The following is a 15,215-nucleotide window of genomic DNA, read 5'->3' on the forward strand; positions in this document are numbered from 1 at the left end:
TATGGCTCATCTTCACCAGCAAGGACTCAGAACCCTCGCGAGGGGCCAAGCCTCATGAGGTGAGCGACACAAGACCTCCTCAGGAGCGGCCTCACCAGGCTGGCTCGCGAGGGGCAGAGAGTTCAAGGCCAGGCGAACCTTGAGAGGTTCTAGTGACGTGAGCCATGACGACCAAGGCCAGGCAGGCGCCAGAGCACACGGTGTCCATGTTTCCTCTTCGGTGCTAAAGAAGCAGGCGCAGGCGCGGAGTACCGAGGCGTCAAGCAAAGGTTTCCATATCAGTGCAACAAGACCAAGACCAGAAGGACGGCAAGACGGAGGTCACCGTGGAGCTCAAGACGGCGTCACCACCAAAGCCTTTGGCAGGTGAAGACTGCTTTTGTCAGGATAAGCTGTACTAGTTGTCCCCTTTCAAATTGGCCGCTGTTGGCTCCCTTCCAGCTCAATATTTGGGGAGAGGACCAGGGACCCTATAAATAGGACTAGCCACCATCGTAGCTAGGGGATCGATCGACCGGTCTGGCCAAGAGAGACCAGGACAACCACAAGTTCACCAAGCACAAGAACACCTCTCCTCAGGAGGTTGTTCTTCCCCTTGTACTATTCATCCTCACCCCAAGAGGCAATCCACCACACCACACTGGAGTAGGGTATTACACCACAACGGTGGCCCGAACCAGTATAAATCTTGTGTCCTTCATGTTGCGAGTTCGTCGAGTTAGCCCATAAGATCTTAGTAAAGCTAGGACGTGGATCGGTAAGGGGGAGATCTTCGTGCCCACCCTAGTGTTCGAACCTTGAGGGTTTTGTCGGAACCCGTGATCCGACATTTGGCGCGCCAGGTAGGGGTGCCCTGAAGCTTCCCTTTCGCCGCTCCGCGTCCTGTCATCTCATCGTCTCCATGTCGGACGCTCGCCGCGCTCGCGCTGAGTGTCGGGCTTCCCTCGCCGCCCGTGTTCCTCAGACGGCTCCCGTCGGTGGGCCGCCCCATAATTCTCCGTCGCCTGCCGCCAACGCCGCCACCGGCCCGACGGGGAACAAGTAGCAAGCATCCTCACGGCACCCCTCGGTGCGGCGGGGCGGCCGCACCGCCACTCCATCGCTGACCCCGGCCGGTTCGTCGTCCCACGCTCATCGCGCTCCCGTGGACGCGCAAGCCGCTCTATGCATGGCGCGCGATCTCCTGTGCTAGCACCCAATCAACGACCTCTACGAAGACTGGCTCGACCGCATCACAAAGCTTGTCAGTGCCGCAGGGGGCTCCCCCGCGCCGTCCCTCTCGCCACCTCGCCCTCCGCTAGCCGCGGGCGGCGTGGCCCACGAAGCGCCTCCACCACCTCTGCCCCAAGACGGAGTCTTGGCACCCAGGCGCGCAGCCCCACGGCACGACCTGCCGCATCCGGCGCCCGCGCAAGAAGAAAGAAGCTGCCAAGAAGTCCCTCGGCCGCGAGAAAACGCCCCCGTGCTCCCTGCGCCACCACGGAAAAACCGCGTGCCGCCTGCGGCTGCGCTGCGCAGACCCCATCAAGGACAAGTTCTCCACTAGCGCGGAGTCCCGGTGACCACGGCAGGCTGCCGCGCCATCACCCCTGAGCTATGTACCGTCGCTTGGCCGGGCAAGTTCAAGCCGGATCTTCCACCTCGCTACGACGGCACCCCTGAACCCGTGGAGTTCCTGCAACTCTACGAGCTGAGCATCAAGGCAGCCAACGGCGACGAGAAAGTCATGGCGAACTGGTTTCCCATGGCTCTCAAGGATGGTGCCCGCTCCTGGCTCCCGAATCTGCCTCTAGGCTCGATCTCCTCCTGGGACGAGATGTGTGACCGTTTCGTCGCCAACTTCTAGGGCACTCGTGACCGCCCACCGACTGTGGGTGACCTGCGCCGCATCAAGCAACAACCAGGAGAGACCCTCCAAAAGTACATCCAGCGCTTCAACAATGTTCGCCTCAAGATTCCCAAGGTGACAGACGAGGTCATCATCTCTGCGCTCTCTGATGGCGTCTGCGACGTCAAGATGAAGGAGGAGCTCGCCATCCACGAGGAGCTATGCACATCTCTGGAGCTGTTCAACCTGGCGACCAAGTGCGCAAGAGTTGAGGAGGGGCGCCTCTCCCTCCTCGAGCTCCCGGCCATGGACCCGTAGGAGAAGAAAGCCAAGGCCAAAGACGTGAAGCGCAAGGGAGCAGCCGTGCTCGCAGCGGAGCCAGACACAAAGCGCGGCAGGGACCAGCCCGAGTCATCCAAGAGAAGCTGACCATTCTGCGCCTTTCATAACCTACATAGCCACAACACCAGCGACTATCAAGAGCTCAGAGCCATTCGAGAAGGACGCTTTGGTCGATGCCCCGGGCGCAACAACCGGGGCTAAGGCCGAGGAGGAGGACGTGCTGGCGGACACTGGGATGACCGTGGCCCGCGCCAGGAGTGGCGCGACCGGCCTGATGAGGACCACTGTCAGGATCATCCTCGCGAGGCCGCCTGGAGGGATCAGCCTCATGAGGATCGTCCTTAGGGCAACACCGGTCTCACTCCATTACCGCCACCACCAAGAAGGAATGACGACCACCACCAAGACGAGGGGGCTGGGGGCTTCCAGGAGCCACGTGTCATCACCTGCATCTTGGGTGGAGCTCAAGCCCCAGCCTCGCAGCGTATCTTCAAGCTGTTTGCTCGCGAGGTGAACGCAGTCCTACCCCAACTCGAGGTCAAGCGCCCACTCAGGTGGTCCCAGTGCGCCATCACGTTCAGCTTAGCAGACCAGCTCAAGTGTGCGGCTACTGCCGGCGTCCTCCCGATGCTTTGTTCACCTGCCATCAGCAACGTGCAAGTCACCAAGACCCTCATCGACGACGGCGCAGGGCTCAACGTCCTATCCTTCGAGATGTTCGACAGCCTCCAAGTGTCGTATGATCAGCTTCAGCCCACCAAGCCTTTCTCAGGAGTGACCGATGGCTCTACCACGCTGATCGGTCAGGTCCGCCTCCCAGTCACCTTTGGACAGCGCAACAACTACCGCACCAAGCTCATTGACTTCGACGTCGCCCACATCCGTCTGCCATACAATGCCATCCTCGGGTATCCGGCCCTGGCCAAGTTCATGGCCGTGACGCACCACGGCTACAACGTCCTCAAGATGCCAGGAAGCAGCGGGATCATCACAGTCCCCTGCGAAGAAAGAGATGCGGTGTGCTCCCTCGAGCGCGCCTTCCAAGCAGCGTCAATCGAAGACCTCGTCAACAATGTAGCTCAGTACCCTCCTGAGGTCGTCCCCAAGAAGAAGAAGCAGCAACTCCATGCCAGACCTTAGGAGGGCAGCATCACAAGTGGCACCTCGTCAGGATCAGCGCCCGCACTTGAGGCGCCTCCCTCTATCGCATAGGAAGGTGCGCCCGACGCCCTCCTCGGGCAGGGCTCGAGGGCTCTCTTCTGGAGGGCCTCAGACCTCGCCAACGTCACGAGGGAGGCGTCGGGCACCACTTGGAGGCCTGTTTCACGGCACATCTCCTTCAGAAGGACACTGGGCAAGGAGCGCCCAGTGCTCAGAAGTTCATCACCAAGGTATCTAAGGAGCTTCAGGAAGCAAGAGCAATACGCGGCGATCGCCGTCCACCTGGTGCTGCTCCCCACCTAGGCGAGGATGGTGAGTTGCGCGCCTGCATCAACATACCAGGGCTCAACCAAGCCGCATCTCAGGAGCACTTCTGGCCTTCGCATGTCGGGCGCTGCGAAGGTCCACCTCACAGCTACGTTCACACGCTGTTCGGCCTGCCGAGCGTGGCCGCTGCCTTCCAGCGCAACCTGCGAAGCGTCATGACGGGTCAGGAGGCCAGGCACCATGCAGTCCTGGCGGAGATGGAGATGGTCCTCAAGGAACCACCGGGACCCCCAGAGCCTCCCGAGGCTCAGGGCCACAGTGGCTCGTGAGGGGCCCTTCGCCGCGTACCTTCAGCTGCCTCAACACCCCTTCATCAATGGAGCCAGGTGACATTTTCCAAGTTCATTTAGCTGGGAGTGCCCGCAGGGCTGCATTATTCCCAGGTCGTGTGGGTCCGTCCCTGTGGCATGTATCTTTCCTTGTTTATGTCTTTAGCTTACCTTGTTGGGGGCGTCCCTCGGGCTGCATCATCCCCAAGCCACTCGGGCCGGACCCAGTGGCGCGTATTGTTTATGCATTTACCTGTGCTAGGTTGCCTTTCATGCTTAATCTATCTATGACTATCACCTGCTTGATTGTCGCCCATCGCGGCACCCGCGCGCCAGTCGTCTTTCTTCAGGGCCCTTCGCATGAGAGGATTAGGCCTGGCGTCTGTGCTCGGGCCCGTCCCTGCGGCGTCGATAAATCCAAGGGCCGAGCTCTGTCTGGCAGGCCGGCCCCGTTCACGTCACCTCCTGGGGCCGTTGGTTCTTGGCCTTCTCACGCGATAACCTCAGGAGAATCGTTCAGCGAAGGTTGTCTAACCACCTCGAAGGACCAAGACAACAAACAAGAATCAAGACCAGGCGCAACCCGCCTTGTGGTAGGGCCTCGTGAGTCCCGTGCTGGCTCACGAGTGCCCAGACACACCTCGTCTAGCCCTACCGTGCAAGCCACGTGTCAGGGGGGCTGTACACGCCCTGGGGGCTCTCCACAGCAGGGAGCCCCCTCCCACGTACCGGAGGCGAAACGGCAATCACCATGGCGATCGGTGCACTCCCTCGCATTAACTTGCAGGAACTTCCTGAAGGCTACGGCGGGCGGTACCACGGACTCTCCCTCTCCCGTCATGCGATTCTCTTGTGCGTTATAGGGGGGCTCCTGAGCATCGCGTCTCAGGAGCTCTTACTGGCTCTCCAGCCCTCACCCCATGGCCTTGACCATGGCACGCGACCTGGCATACCAGCGGCGGCTGAGCTCGCTCGAGGGCCGGGACCTGAGGACGTAGAGCACCAAGAAGAACATGGAGAGGAAAGGGAGGCCCGCGCGGGTCTGACCTAGCTACTCAGCAGCGGCCAACGCCCAAGCCTGGCGTCTCGCGAGGAACCGATCCCAGATTGCCAAGATAAGTTTCGCGCTCACTCAACTGCTGCAGCGCAGAGTTCTCATTTGTGTAGCCCCGTTGCGGTACGTAGTCTCCCTCTCCTACCTCTCGGCGGTTGCTTGCGTGCCAAAGGGGACCTCCTGAGCATCGCGTCTCAGGGGCTCTTACTGGACCTCGGGCCGCTCACCTCCTGGCCTTGACCACGGCATGCGACCTGGCATACCAACGACGGCTGAAGCCTTCCCGGGGATCGGGACCTATCGGCTTAGAGCACCACGCTGTTGCGAGGTTGGAAAGGGGAAACCGAGCCGAAACGGAGCACGCACATGCACAATTTCATAATAAGGATAATGTCAACAAAGGACACTACAGACGACTTACATGCCCCAGCGGGGTCCATTTCTTGATTCCTCGCAGGGAACAAAAGACAAGAACCTAGGGAGTCCTAACTACGTGTGCCCCTGTGGATGACGCCATCATCAACAGTGGGCCACCCGAGGCCGGCGCCAACCTCATCCAGATCAGCGGCGGCGGCCGCCTGACGCTGCAGCCCTGCTCTGGGCTCGGCGAGAGCTCGGGGGCACATAGCTGTTGTCGCTTGTCTCCGGAGACTCCACGAGCTCGGGAGAGTCGCTGGACCACCAGGAGTCGCCGCTGTCACTGGAGGAGCTGCAGGCGAGGCCTGCGGCAAGACCAGCGCCCGCCGCAGCGCCGTCCTGGCGACCTCCTTCGGGGCAGCACTCCAGGCGGCGGCCTTCCTCGTCGAAGACCTTGAAGAACAGCACGGAGGCGCCATCATACTCGAAGTGGATCGCGAGGGTGCCCTCCGCGTGGCAGCTCTGGCAATCTCGCCCCAGCCTCGGGTCGTGAAGACCTTCTCGGAGGCAACGGCTCCAATCTCCACTCCAGTCACTGGGGCGTCGCAGTTGGCGTGTTGTAGCCAAAGCTCGCGAGGGCCCCTCGGCGGCGAAGAACTGCGGGAGGCAAATCCATGTGCTCGGGGGCATCGCCGCCCATATCACGAACTCGCGCGAGGAGTCCGTCGCGTGGACCCCTGGGGCGACAGCGTGCACCTCCGCGGCATGGCGGCCGCGGCCCTGGCGTGGGCGGCGACGCTCGTCGGTCCTCCCTCTGAAACCATCGGCACAAGCATACAAGGGCAGCGGGTACCCAGGCGGTGGCCTTTCATACCAAGGCCGCGACACCATCGTCCTCACTACCATCTCGCGCCGATGGGACCTCCTCTTCTTCGGTGGGAGCAGCTCGGGCTCGGTGAGGGGAGCCTTGCCCTTCTCTGCGGCCAAGAACCTCCGAATCGGCGCCATGACTGCACCAGAGAGGAGTGGAGTGAGGAAGGAGAAGAAGCGGGAGAGGCAGAGGAGAGACTGGTGATGGGGCTCCGCCCCCACCTCCCATTTATAGCCAAGGGGAGGCCAACCGCCGGCCTCCACGATCTAAGGTAATAAAGATGGATTTCCCTTGCATGCAGCAAGGACTCGTCAAGTTGGGCAGTTGCCGAGGCAGCGTCGGGAAGCGAAGACGCCCATGTCCAATCAACCGCCATGCGTCGACCAAGGCCGCAGGCTATTGGGGCCCGCAGCGCTATGCACTTGGCCTTTGGCTTTGCCTCGAAGCCAAGCCCGAGCGTGCCTTGGGCGCGGGGGCTACTGTCGGCGTTCTGGGAACGAGGGTCCCTAGACTTGCCTGCATGCGGCCCACGGCGTGGCTCTGCGAGCGGGCCCGTACGACCCATCTTCACCAGCAAGGACTCAAGACCCTCGTGAGGGGCCAAGCCTCGCGAGGAGAGCGACACAAGACCTCCTTAGGAGTGGCCTCACCAGGCTGGCTCGCGAGGGGCAGAGAGTTCAAGGCCAGGCGGACCTCGCGAGGTTCTAGTGACATGAGCTATGACGACCAAGGCCAGGCGGGCGCCAGCGCGCACTGTGTCCTTGTTTCCTCTTCGGTGCTAAGGAAGCAGGCACAGGCGCGGAGTACCAAGGCGTCAAGCAAAGGATTCCATATCAGTGCAACAAGACCAAGACCAGAAGGATGGCAAGACAGAGGTCACAGTGGAGCCCAAGACGGCGTCACCACCAGAGCCATTGGCAGGCTGTCGGCGTTCTGGGAACGGGGGTCCCCAGACTTGCCTGCCTGCGGCCTGCGGCGTGGCTCAAAGAGGGGCCCAGCACGGCCCATCTTCACCAACACAGACCCAAGACCCTCGCGACGGGCCAAGCCTCGCGGGGCGGATGACGCGGAGCTTCCTCAGGCACGGCCTCATCAGGCTGGCTCGCGAGGAGGCAGAGAGATCAAGGCAGGGTACCTCACGAGGTGCCCGTGATGCAAGCCATGACGACCAAGGGCGCCAGGCGGGTGCCAGCCCGCGTAGTGTCCTCCTTTCCTCTTTGGTGCAAAGGGGGCAAGCGCAGCCGCGGAGTACCGATGCATAAGGCAAAGGTTGCCATTTCGGTGCAACAAGACCAGGACGAGGAGGACTGCAAGACGGAGGTCATTGTGGAGCCCAAGATGGCGTCACCCCCAGAGCTTTGTGCAGGCAAAGACTGCTTTTGTTAGGATAGCTGGTACTAGCTGCCCCCCTTCAAATTAGCCCGCCATTGTTGGCTGCCTTCCCGCTCGATATTTGGGAAGAGGACCAGGGCCTCTATAAATAGGACTAGCCACCCCCAGGGGAGAGGGGCATCAACAATCAGAGAGAAAAAAGAGAGAGAAGGGTGACTAAACTCCTCCCAGCAGTTCATCGCCCCAGCCAAGAACAGACCCTCGCGAGGCTGTTCTTCCTTGTATTGTTCATCATCATCAGCCCAAGAGGCAAACCACCATGCCACACACTGGAGTAGGGTATTACACCACAACGGTGGCCCGAACCAGTATAAACCCTGTGTCCCTCGTGTTGTTCTTCCCATAGCTTAGACTTAGCGAGGCGGAGGGGTGCAGGTAGGTAGGAGGCGAAATCTCCGCGCGCACCCCAGTGTTCGAACCTCAAGGGTCTGCCGGAACCCGAAATCCGACATTTGGCGCGCCAGGTAGGGGTGCACCGGAGTTTTCTCTTCCGCCACTGCCATGGCCTGCCTCATGATGAGTAGCGCGTCGCCCGCTCCGGTCGTCGGCGCCAGCACGAGGGCCAGGGGGCTCCGAGCCCTGGCCCCAGCCCTGCAACGGGTACGGTGGCCGGACAAGTTCAAGCCAACGACGCCGCCGCGCTACGGCGGCGCGACAGATCCGCTGGCCTTCTTGCTGGCGAGCGAGGAGGCCCTCCTTGAAGCTGGAGGTGACGATAGGGTCATGGCCAACTGGCTCCCCATGGCCCTCACCGGCGCTCCGCGCACATGGCTGCTCCACCTGCCGGCAGCCTCCGTGGCCTCTTGGGAAGAGCCCCGCAGCCTCTTCCCCGCCCATCGCGCTACACCAACACCCCTGGTCGTCGCGGCCCTCCTGGGCGGCTCGCATGCGCCACCTACAAGTCACCACATCAAGCCGTTCATCTGCCGGGTCAGCGCCACTTTCACGCGGTAGGGGGCTCTCCCGAACTGGGCGGCGCCCAAGGCCGGCCTGACCTTCAGCTCGGAGGACCACCCCTCCAACTCGGCCTGCTCGGGTGCGCTCCCCATGCTGTGCACCCCCACCACCTGCCAGGTGGCCGTCACCAGAACTCTCATCGATGGCGGTGCGGGCCTCAGCGTGCTCTCGGTCGAGGCCTTCAACCTCCTCTAGATACCCCTGGAACGGCTGCAACCCAGCCGGCCCTTCTCGGGCATTGGGGGCGGATCATCCAGCTCCTTGGGACAGATCCTACTCCTAGTAACCTTCGGCACCTACGACAACTTCCGCACGGAGCTGGTCGACTTCGACATCGCCGCCATCGGCCTCCCCTACAACGCCATCCTCGGCTACCCAGCACTGGCCCAGTTCATGGCCACGATGCACCCGGCGTACAACCTCATGAAGATGCCCAGGAGCAGCGGTGTCCTCACCGTGCACGGGGACACCGGAGACGCGCTGCGGGTGCTCAAGCTCGCCTTCAAGACGGCGGCGTCGGCACAGCCCGCCGACTTGGAGACCCCCGAGACCAAGGGGGCTGCACCCGCCAAGAAGAAACAGTTGTTCACCCAAGACAAGGAAGAAACCAAGCAGATACCCGTCGATGAGGACGGGTCCACCAACGCCACTTTCACCATAGGCGCCAACCTCGAACCCGAGCAGGAGGAGGCCCTGGTCGGGTTCCTGCGCGCAAACAAGAAGGTATTCACTTGGGAGCCTAACCAGTTGGCAGGGATCCCTAGGAGAGTAATCGAGCATCACCTCAACGTGTGTCCCAACGTGCGCCCTGTGAAGCAGAAGGCCAGGCGGCAGTCCACAGAAAAGCAGGCCTTCATCGTCCAAGAGACCCGCAAATTAGAAGCCGCTGGGGTCATTCGCGAGGTCCGATACCCGGATTGGTTGGCCAACCCTGTCATTGTGCCAAAGAAGGGAGGGAAGGAGCACATGTGTGTCGACTCACCATCCTCAACAAAGCATGCCCACAAGATCCGTTCCCGCTCCCACGCATCGACCAGATCGTCGATTCCACTGCGGAATGCGACCTACTATGCTTCTTGGATGCCTTCTCTGGGTATCACCAGATCAAGATGGCGGTAGAAGACGTCGAAAAGACAACCTTCCTAACCCCGTGTGGGGTGTACTGCTACACATGCATGCCATTTGGGCTGCGTAACGCAGGGGCGACCTTTCAGCGGCTGATGCACATCACCTTGGGCCCGCAGCTCGGGAAGAATATTGAAGCTTACATCGATGACATTGTGGTAAAGTCTCGGGAGGCCAGGACCCTAGTACAAGACCTGGAGGAAACCTTCGCGAGCCTCAATGCAGTGAACCTACGGCTCAACCCAGAGAAGTGTGTGTTCGGAGTCCCCTCGGGCAAGCTCTTGGGTTTCCTCGTGTCCCACCAAGGCATCCAGGCTAACCCGGAAAAGGTCAAGGCGGTGGAAGACATGAGCCCGCCAAAGACCCTCAGAGAAACGCAGAAGCTCACTGGGCGCCTGACCGCGCTAGGGCGCTTCATCTCCAAGTTGGGGGAACGAGCGCTGCCCTTCTTCCAGCTAATGAAGAAAAAGGGGCCCTTTGAGTGGACTGAAGAGGCCGACAAGGCGTCCCAGGATCTCAAGAGATACCTGACCAGCCTACCGGTCATGGTGGCTCCGTGCCCTCAAGAGCCCCTGGTGCTTTACCTCACCGCCACTCCATACTCCGCCAGCGCGGTCCTGGTGGCGGCTAGAGAGGAGCGTCGAATCAAAACCGCAGCATCAGCCCGAGACAAGGCAAAACAGGAACAAGGAAGGCCCACAGAAACCGCCACCGCGGCTGAGGAGGATCAGCTGCCGCAGAGGAGTGCACCGGAGGTGGGAGAGGCCCCTCCCCCAGATGGCCAGCCTCAGGAGGCCTCATCGCCTCAAAAGGCGCCATGGTCTCTGAAGGGAGCCGCCAGCGCTGATGCACCCAACCTCGTCGAGCACCCAGTGTACTTCGTCAGCACGGTGTTGCGGGATGCGAGGGCACGGTACCGCATGCCTCAGAAACTCCTCCTCGCGCTACTGGTGGCCTCGCGCAAGCTGTGGCTCTATTTTCAGGGTCACCCCATCAAGGTCGTCTCGTCATACCCCCTGGAGAGTGTGCTCAGGAGCCCTAACTCAGCTGGAAGGGTCGCTGAGTGGAACATAGAACTGCAAGCGTTTCAGCTCCAATTCAGCACGACCAGAGTCATCAAGGGAGTAGCATTGGCGGATTTTGTGGCAGAATGGACGGAGGCACCAGGCCTCAAGGCCGACGAGGGTCGGTCCCTCTCCCCGGGAAGTGAGGTGCCAGAAGGCTGGGTCATGTACTTCGATGGGGCGTTCTCCAGGCGTGGCGCTGGGGCTGGGGCGGTGCTTATATCGCCCACTCAGGACAAGCTCTACTATGCTGTGCAGCTCTGTTTCCAGCAAGGTGAAAAGGTCTCCAACAACATAGCGGAGTATGAAGGTTTAATAGCGGGCTTGAAGGCCGCAGCTGCCCTGGGGGTGAAACGCCTCACCATCAAGGGAGATTCGCAGCTCCTTGTCAATTTCTCCAACAAGGTGTACGAGCCGAAAGATAAGCACATGGAAGCCTACCTTGCGGAGGTCCGCAGGATGGAGAAGCAGTTCTAGGGGTTGGAGTTGCAGCATGTGCCCCGAGGCACCAATTAGGAGGCCGACGACATCGCCAAACGGGCGTCCAGGCGGTTACCTCAGGAGCCTGGCGTTTTCGAGGAGCGGCTCTTCAAGCCCTCAGCCCTGCCGTCATTGTCAAACACGGCTCAGCCTCGTGAGAAGCTCCCCCAGCCACCTGCCTCAGGAGCTCTGGCCTGTGGCCCGGCCTCAGGAGCACGCCTGATCCTGACAATGGAACCTTAGGAGGGATGCTGGATCACGGAGCTCCGGAGTTACTTAACACAAGGGACCCTGCCAGAGAAGGAGGAGGAAGCGGAGCGAGTGGCACGCCAGGCCACGACATACTGCATCAAGGATGGAGAGCTCTACTGGAAGCGACCAAACGATGTATCCCTGCGCTGCATCCCCAGGGAGCAAGGGAAGGAACTGCTGGAAGATATGCATGATGGAGACTGTGGACATCATTCATCATCATGGACCCTCGTCGGCAAGGCGTTCCGCAGTGGATTTTATTGTCCCACCGCGCTCAATGACGCCGTCGAACTAGTGAAAGCTTGTGAGGCCTGCCAGTTCCACGCCAAGCAGATCCATCAGCCAACAGGAGGCCTGCAGACTATACCCCTTTCATGGCCATTCGCAGTCTGGGGGCTGGATATCTTGGGCCCGTTTCCTCGGGCGCCAGGGGCTACCGCTACCTCTACGTTGCCGTGGACAAGTTCACCAAGTGGGCTGAAGTAGAGGCTGTCCGCACCATTCCCGCGGGTTCCGCGGTCAAGTTCATCAAGGGCATCGTGAGCCGGTTCGGGGTGCCGAACCGCATCATCCCGGACAACGGTTCGCAGTTCACCAATAACCTCTTCAAAACATACTGTGCTAACCTTGGAACGCAGATATGCTACGCTTCGGTGGCGCACCCCCGAAGAAACGGCTAGGCCGAGCGAGCTAACGCAGAGGTCCTGAGGGGCCTCAAGACCAGGACGTTCAAGAAGAAGCTGGAGGCCTGCGGCAGAGGTTGGTACGACGAGCTTCAGTCCGTGTTGTGGTCCATCCGCACAACCGCGACCAAGCCGATTGGAGAGACCCCGTTCTTCCTGGTCTACGGAGCTGAAGCGGTCCTCCCTGACGAGGTCAGACGTCGCTCCGCGAGGGTCCTGGTGTTCGACGAGGCGCAGCAGGACGCCATGCGGGGGATGGACCTCGTGCTGGGGGAGGAATGTCACCGAGAAGCCGCGCTGTGAGCGGCGAGGTACCAACAAGCACTGCGGCGATATCACTGCCGCAACATCCGCCCCAGAACTCTCGAGGTAGGAGACCTCGTGCTCAGGCGGATTCTCTCCAGGGAGGGGCTGCACAAGCTCTCTCCCATGTGGGAGGGCCCGTTCAAAGTAGTTCATGTTTCCAGGCCCGGCTCCGCGCGCTTGGAGACTCAGGAGGGGGTGCTGGTCCAGAATGCATGGAACATCCAGCACCTCCGGAGGTTCTACCCCTAAAAAGGCCTAGAGCCTGTGAAGAAGGTGAATGCCTGTGAAGCTGCCGCGTTTTGGAAAAGGCCCAGAGCCTGTGAAGAAGGCTAATGCCTGTGAAGCTGTCGCGTTTTGGAAAAGGCCCAGAGCCTGTGAAGAAGGCGAATGCCTATGAAGCTGTCGCGTTTTGGAAAAGGCCCAGAGCCTGTGAAGAAGGCGAATGCCTGTGAAGCTGTCACATTTTGGAAAAGGCCCAGAGCCTGTGAAGAAGGCGAATGCCTGTGAAGCTGTCGCGTTTTGGAAAAGGCCCAGAGCCTGTGAAGAAGGCGAATGCCTGTGAAGCTGTTGCGTTTTGGAAAAGGCCCGAAGCCTGTGAAGAAGGACAACGCCTGTGAAGCTCGCCGCCCGTGACACTCTCATGTAATAATGAGTTGGGGCTGTACACGCCCCGGAGTCTCAGGAGCGCCAGCCTCAGGCCCTGGGGCTCCCTCCCACGCCCAGTGGCAGCACTTAGCTCCGCGCTGGTGAGAAGACATCGAAGAGTAGATTAGGTGCCGGACGCGGCTTTTCATTTGCTTTCCACAGTTGGCTTGTTCCTTCTCATTCGAAGTTTTATTGAAGTTGTTGCCATCTTTGGCTTGTGGTTCTTCGACTTTTCACTCTCCTGCCTCGATTTCTCTTATGCAAGGCCTTGCGAGGGAGGGGGGGACTGCCGAGCGCCCTCGCGAGTGTTGCTGTCCTAGTCGTTCAAAGGGTTCACGACCTGGGTCCATTACAGGAGCACCTCTCCAGTCTGTGCCCCACGGGCATCGCGACACGAACACAGGGCCTGGGTCGGTCACCCCCCCACGGCTGGGGCCGGGAACTATCCACACGCGGGCACGTAGCCGGAAGGCACGATAACGCAAGCAAAACAATGATTAACAACAATAACCTAAACACGCCCCCGCGGGGCTCCACACTACTGTCTTTTTTGCACAGGAAAAAGGAAAAGAAAGAACAGATCAGGCGCAGCTCGCCTCACACCGGCCTACAGGGAAGACTCGAGCTGCCTCCGGGGCTCAGGCAGACTCCCTCTCGCGCTTCACCGAGGCGCGACGGCGGGTGGACACACTACCACCTCCCAAGCAGATGCGACGGCGTGGAGGCTGACCGCGGCCACCGCTGGAAGAGTCGCCGCCTGAAGAAGAGCCGGAGAAGCTTGGGGAACCCGGAGCGCCGCTAGTCACGCGAGCACTGTCTTCTCCATCATCGCCGGAGCTGGGTTCCCGGCTGCGCTCGTCGTCCTCGGGGCAGCACCCTGCGCGGCGACCATCTTCCCCAAACACCCTCACGTAGAGGGTGGCATCGCCGTCAAACTTGAAGTGCAGGGTGCAACGACGGCTCAGGCCACGCGCGTGGGCAAACGTCTGCCAACCGCGGGCCAGGGCCAGGCTCCCAGCTGTGGAGACCTCCAGTGAAGCCCATGAGTCCCGGCTGCAGCAGCCGTCGGCCTGAAGCCAGAGGCCGCCCGGGGCGCCGGTCGGGAGCTCACCGAGGAGGAAGTGAGGAAGCGGAAGCCGGGTGCTAGTCGGCTCCGCCAACCACACGACGAACTCCGGCAACACCTCTGCACTGAGAAAGCGCAGCCTAGGGGGACGCGTGACCAGAGCGCGCCCCCCGGCCGCAGCAATCCGCCCGTCGCCGTGCTGAAAATCGCCTCCACGGCCGCGGGGAGCTGCCGTGGTGGCCACAAGGTGTTTGCGAGGGCGCCCTCGGCCGCGCTTGGGCGGGGGAGAAGCAGGCTCAACCTGGCGAGCCTTCCCCTTCTCTGCGGCCGAGAACCTCCTCTACGGGGCCATGAAGAAGAAGGAGAAGCAAGGGGGATGAACTTGAAGGGCGCGCGCCGATCCGTACTTATAGCTGGCGAGGGCCAACCGATGGCCCCCACGACCGCAGGTAATTATGACCCGCTTTGCATGCAGGGACTTGTCCAATCCGTGCAGTTGCCGAGGCGCCATAGGGAAGTGGAGACGCCCACGTCCAATCAACCGCCACGCGGCGCCCAAGACCACAGGCTGTTAGGGCCCGCGGCGCTTCGCTCTTGCCCTTTTGCCTCCCTGCACGGCCAAGCCCGGGCGCGCCTTGGGCCCGGGGGCTACTGTCGTCGTTCTGGGAACGGGGGTCCCCAGACTTGCCTGCCTACGGCCTACGACGTGGCTCAAATGGGGGCCCAGCACGGCCCATATTCACCAACACAGACCCAAGACCCTCGCGAGGGGCCAAGCCTCGCGGGGCGGACGATGCGGAGCTTCCTCAGGCACGGCCTCATCAGGCTGGCTCGCGAGGAGGCGGAGAGATCAAGGCGGGGTACCTCACGAGGTGCCCGTGACGCAAGCCATGACGACCAAGGGCGCCAGGCGGGTGCCAGCCCATGCAGTGTCCTCCTTTCCTCTTTGGTGCAAAGGGGGCAAGCGCAGCCACGGAGTACCAAGGCATCAGGCAAAGGTTGCCATTTCGGTGCAACAAGACCAGGACCAGGAGGA

This window comes from Triticum dicoccoides, chromosome 2A (assembly GCF_002162155.2).
Source record: "Triticum dicoccoides isolate Atlit2015 ecotype Zavitan chromosome 2A, WEW_v2.0, whole genome shotgun sequence".
NCBI classification, from domain to species: domain Eukaryota; kingdom Viridiplantae; phylum Streptophyta; class Magnoliopsida; order Poales; family Poaceae; genus Triticum; species Triticum dicoccoides.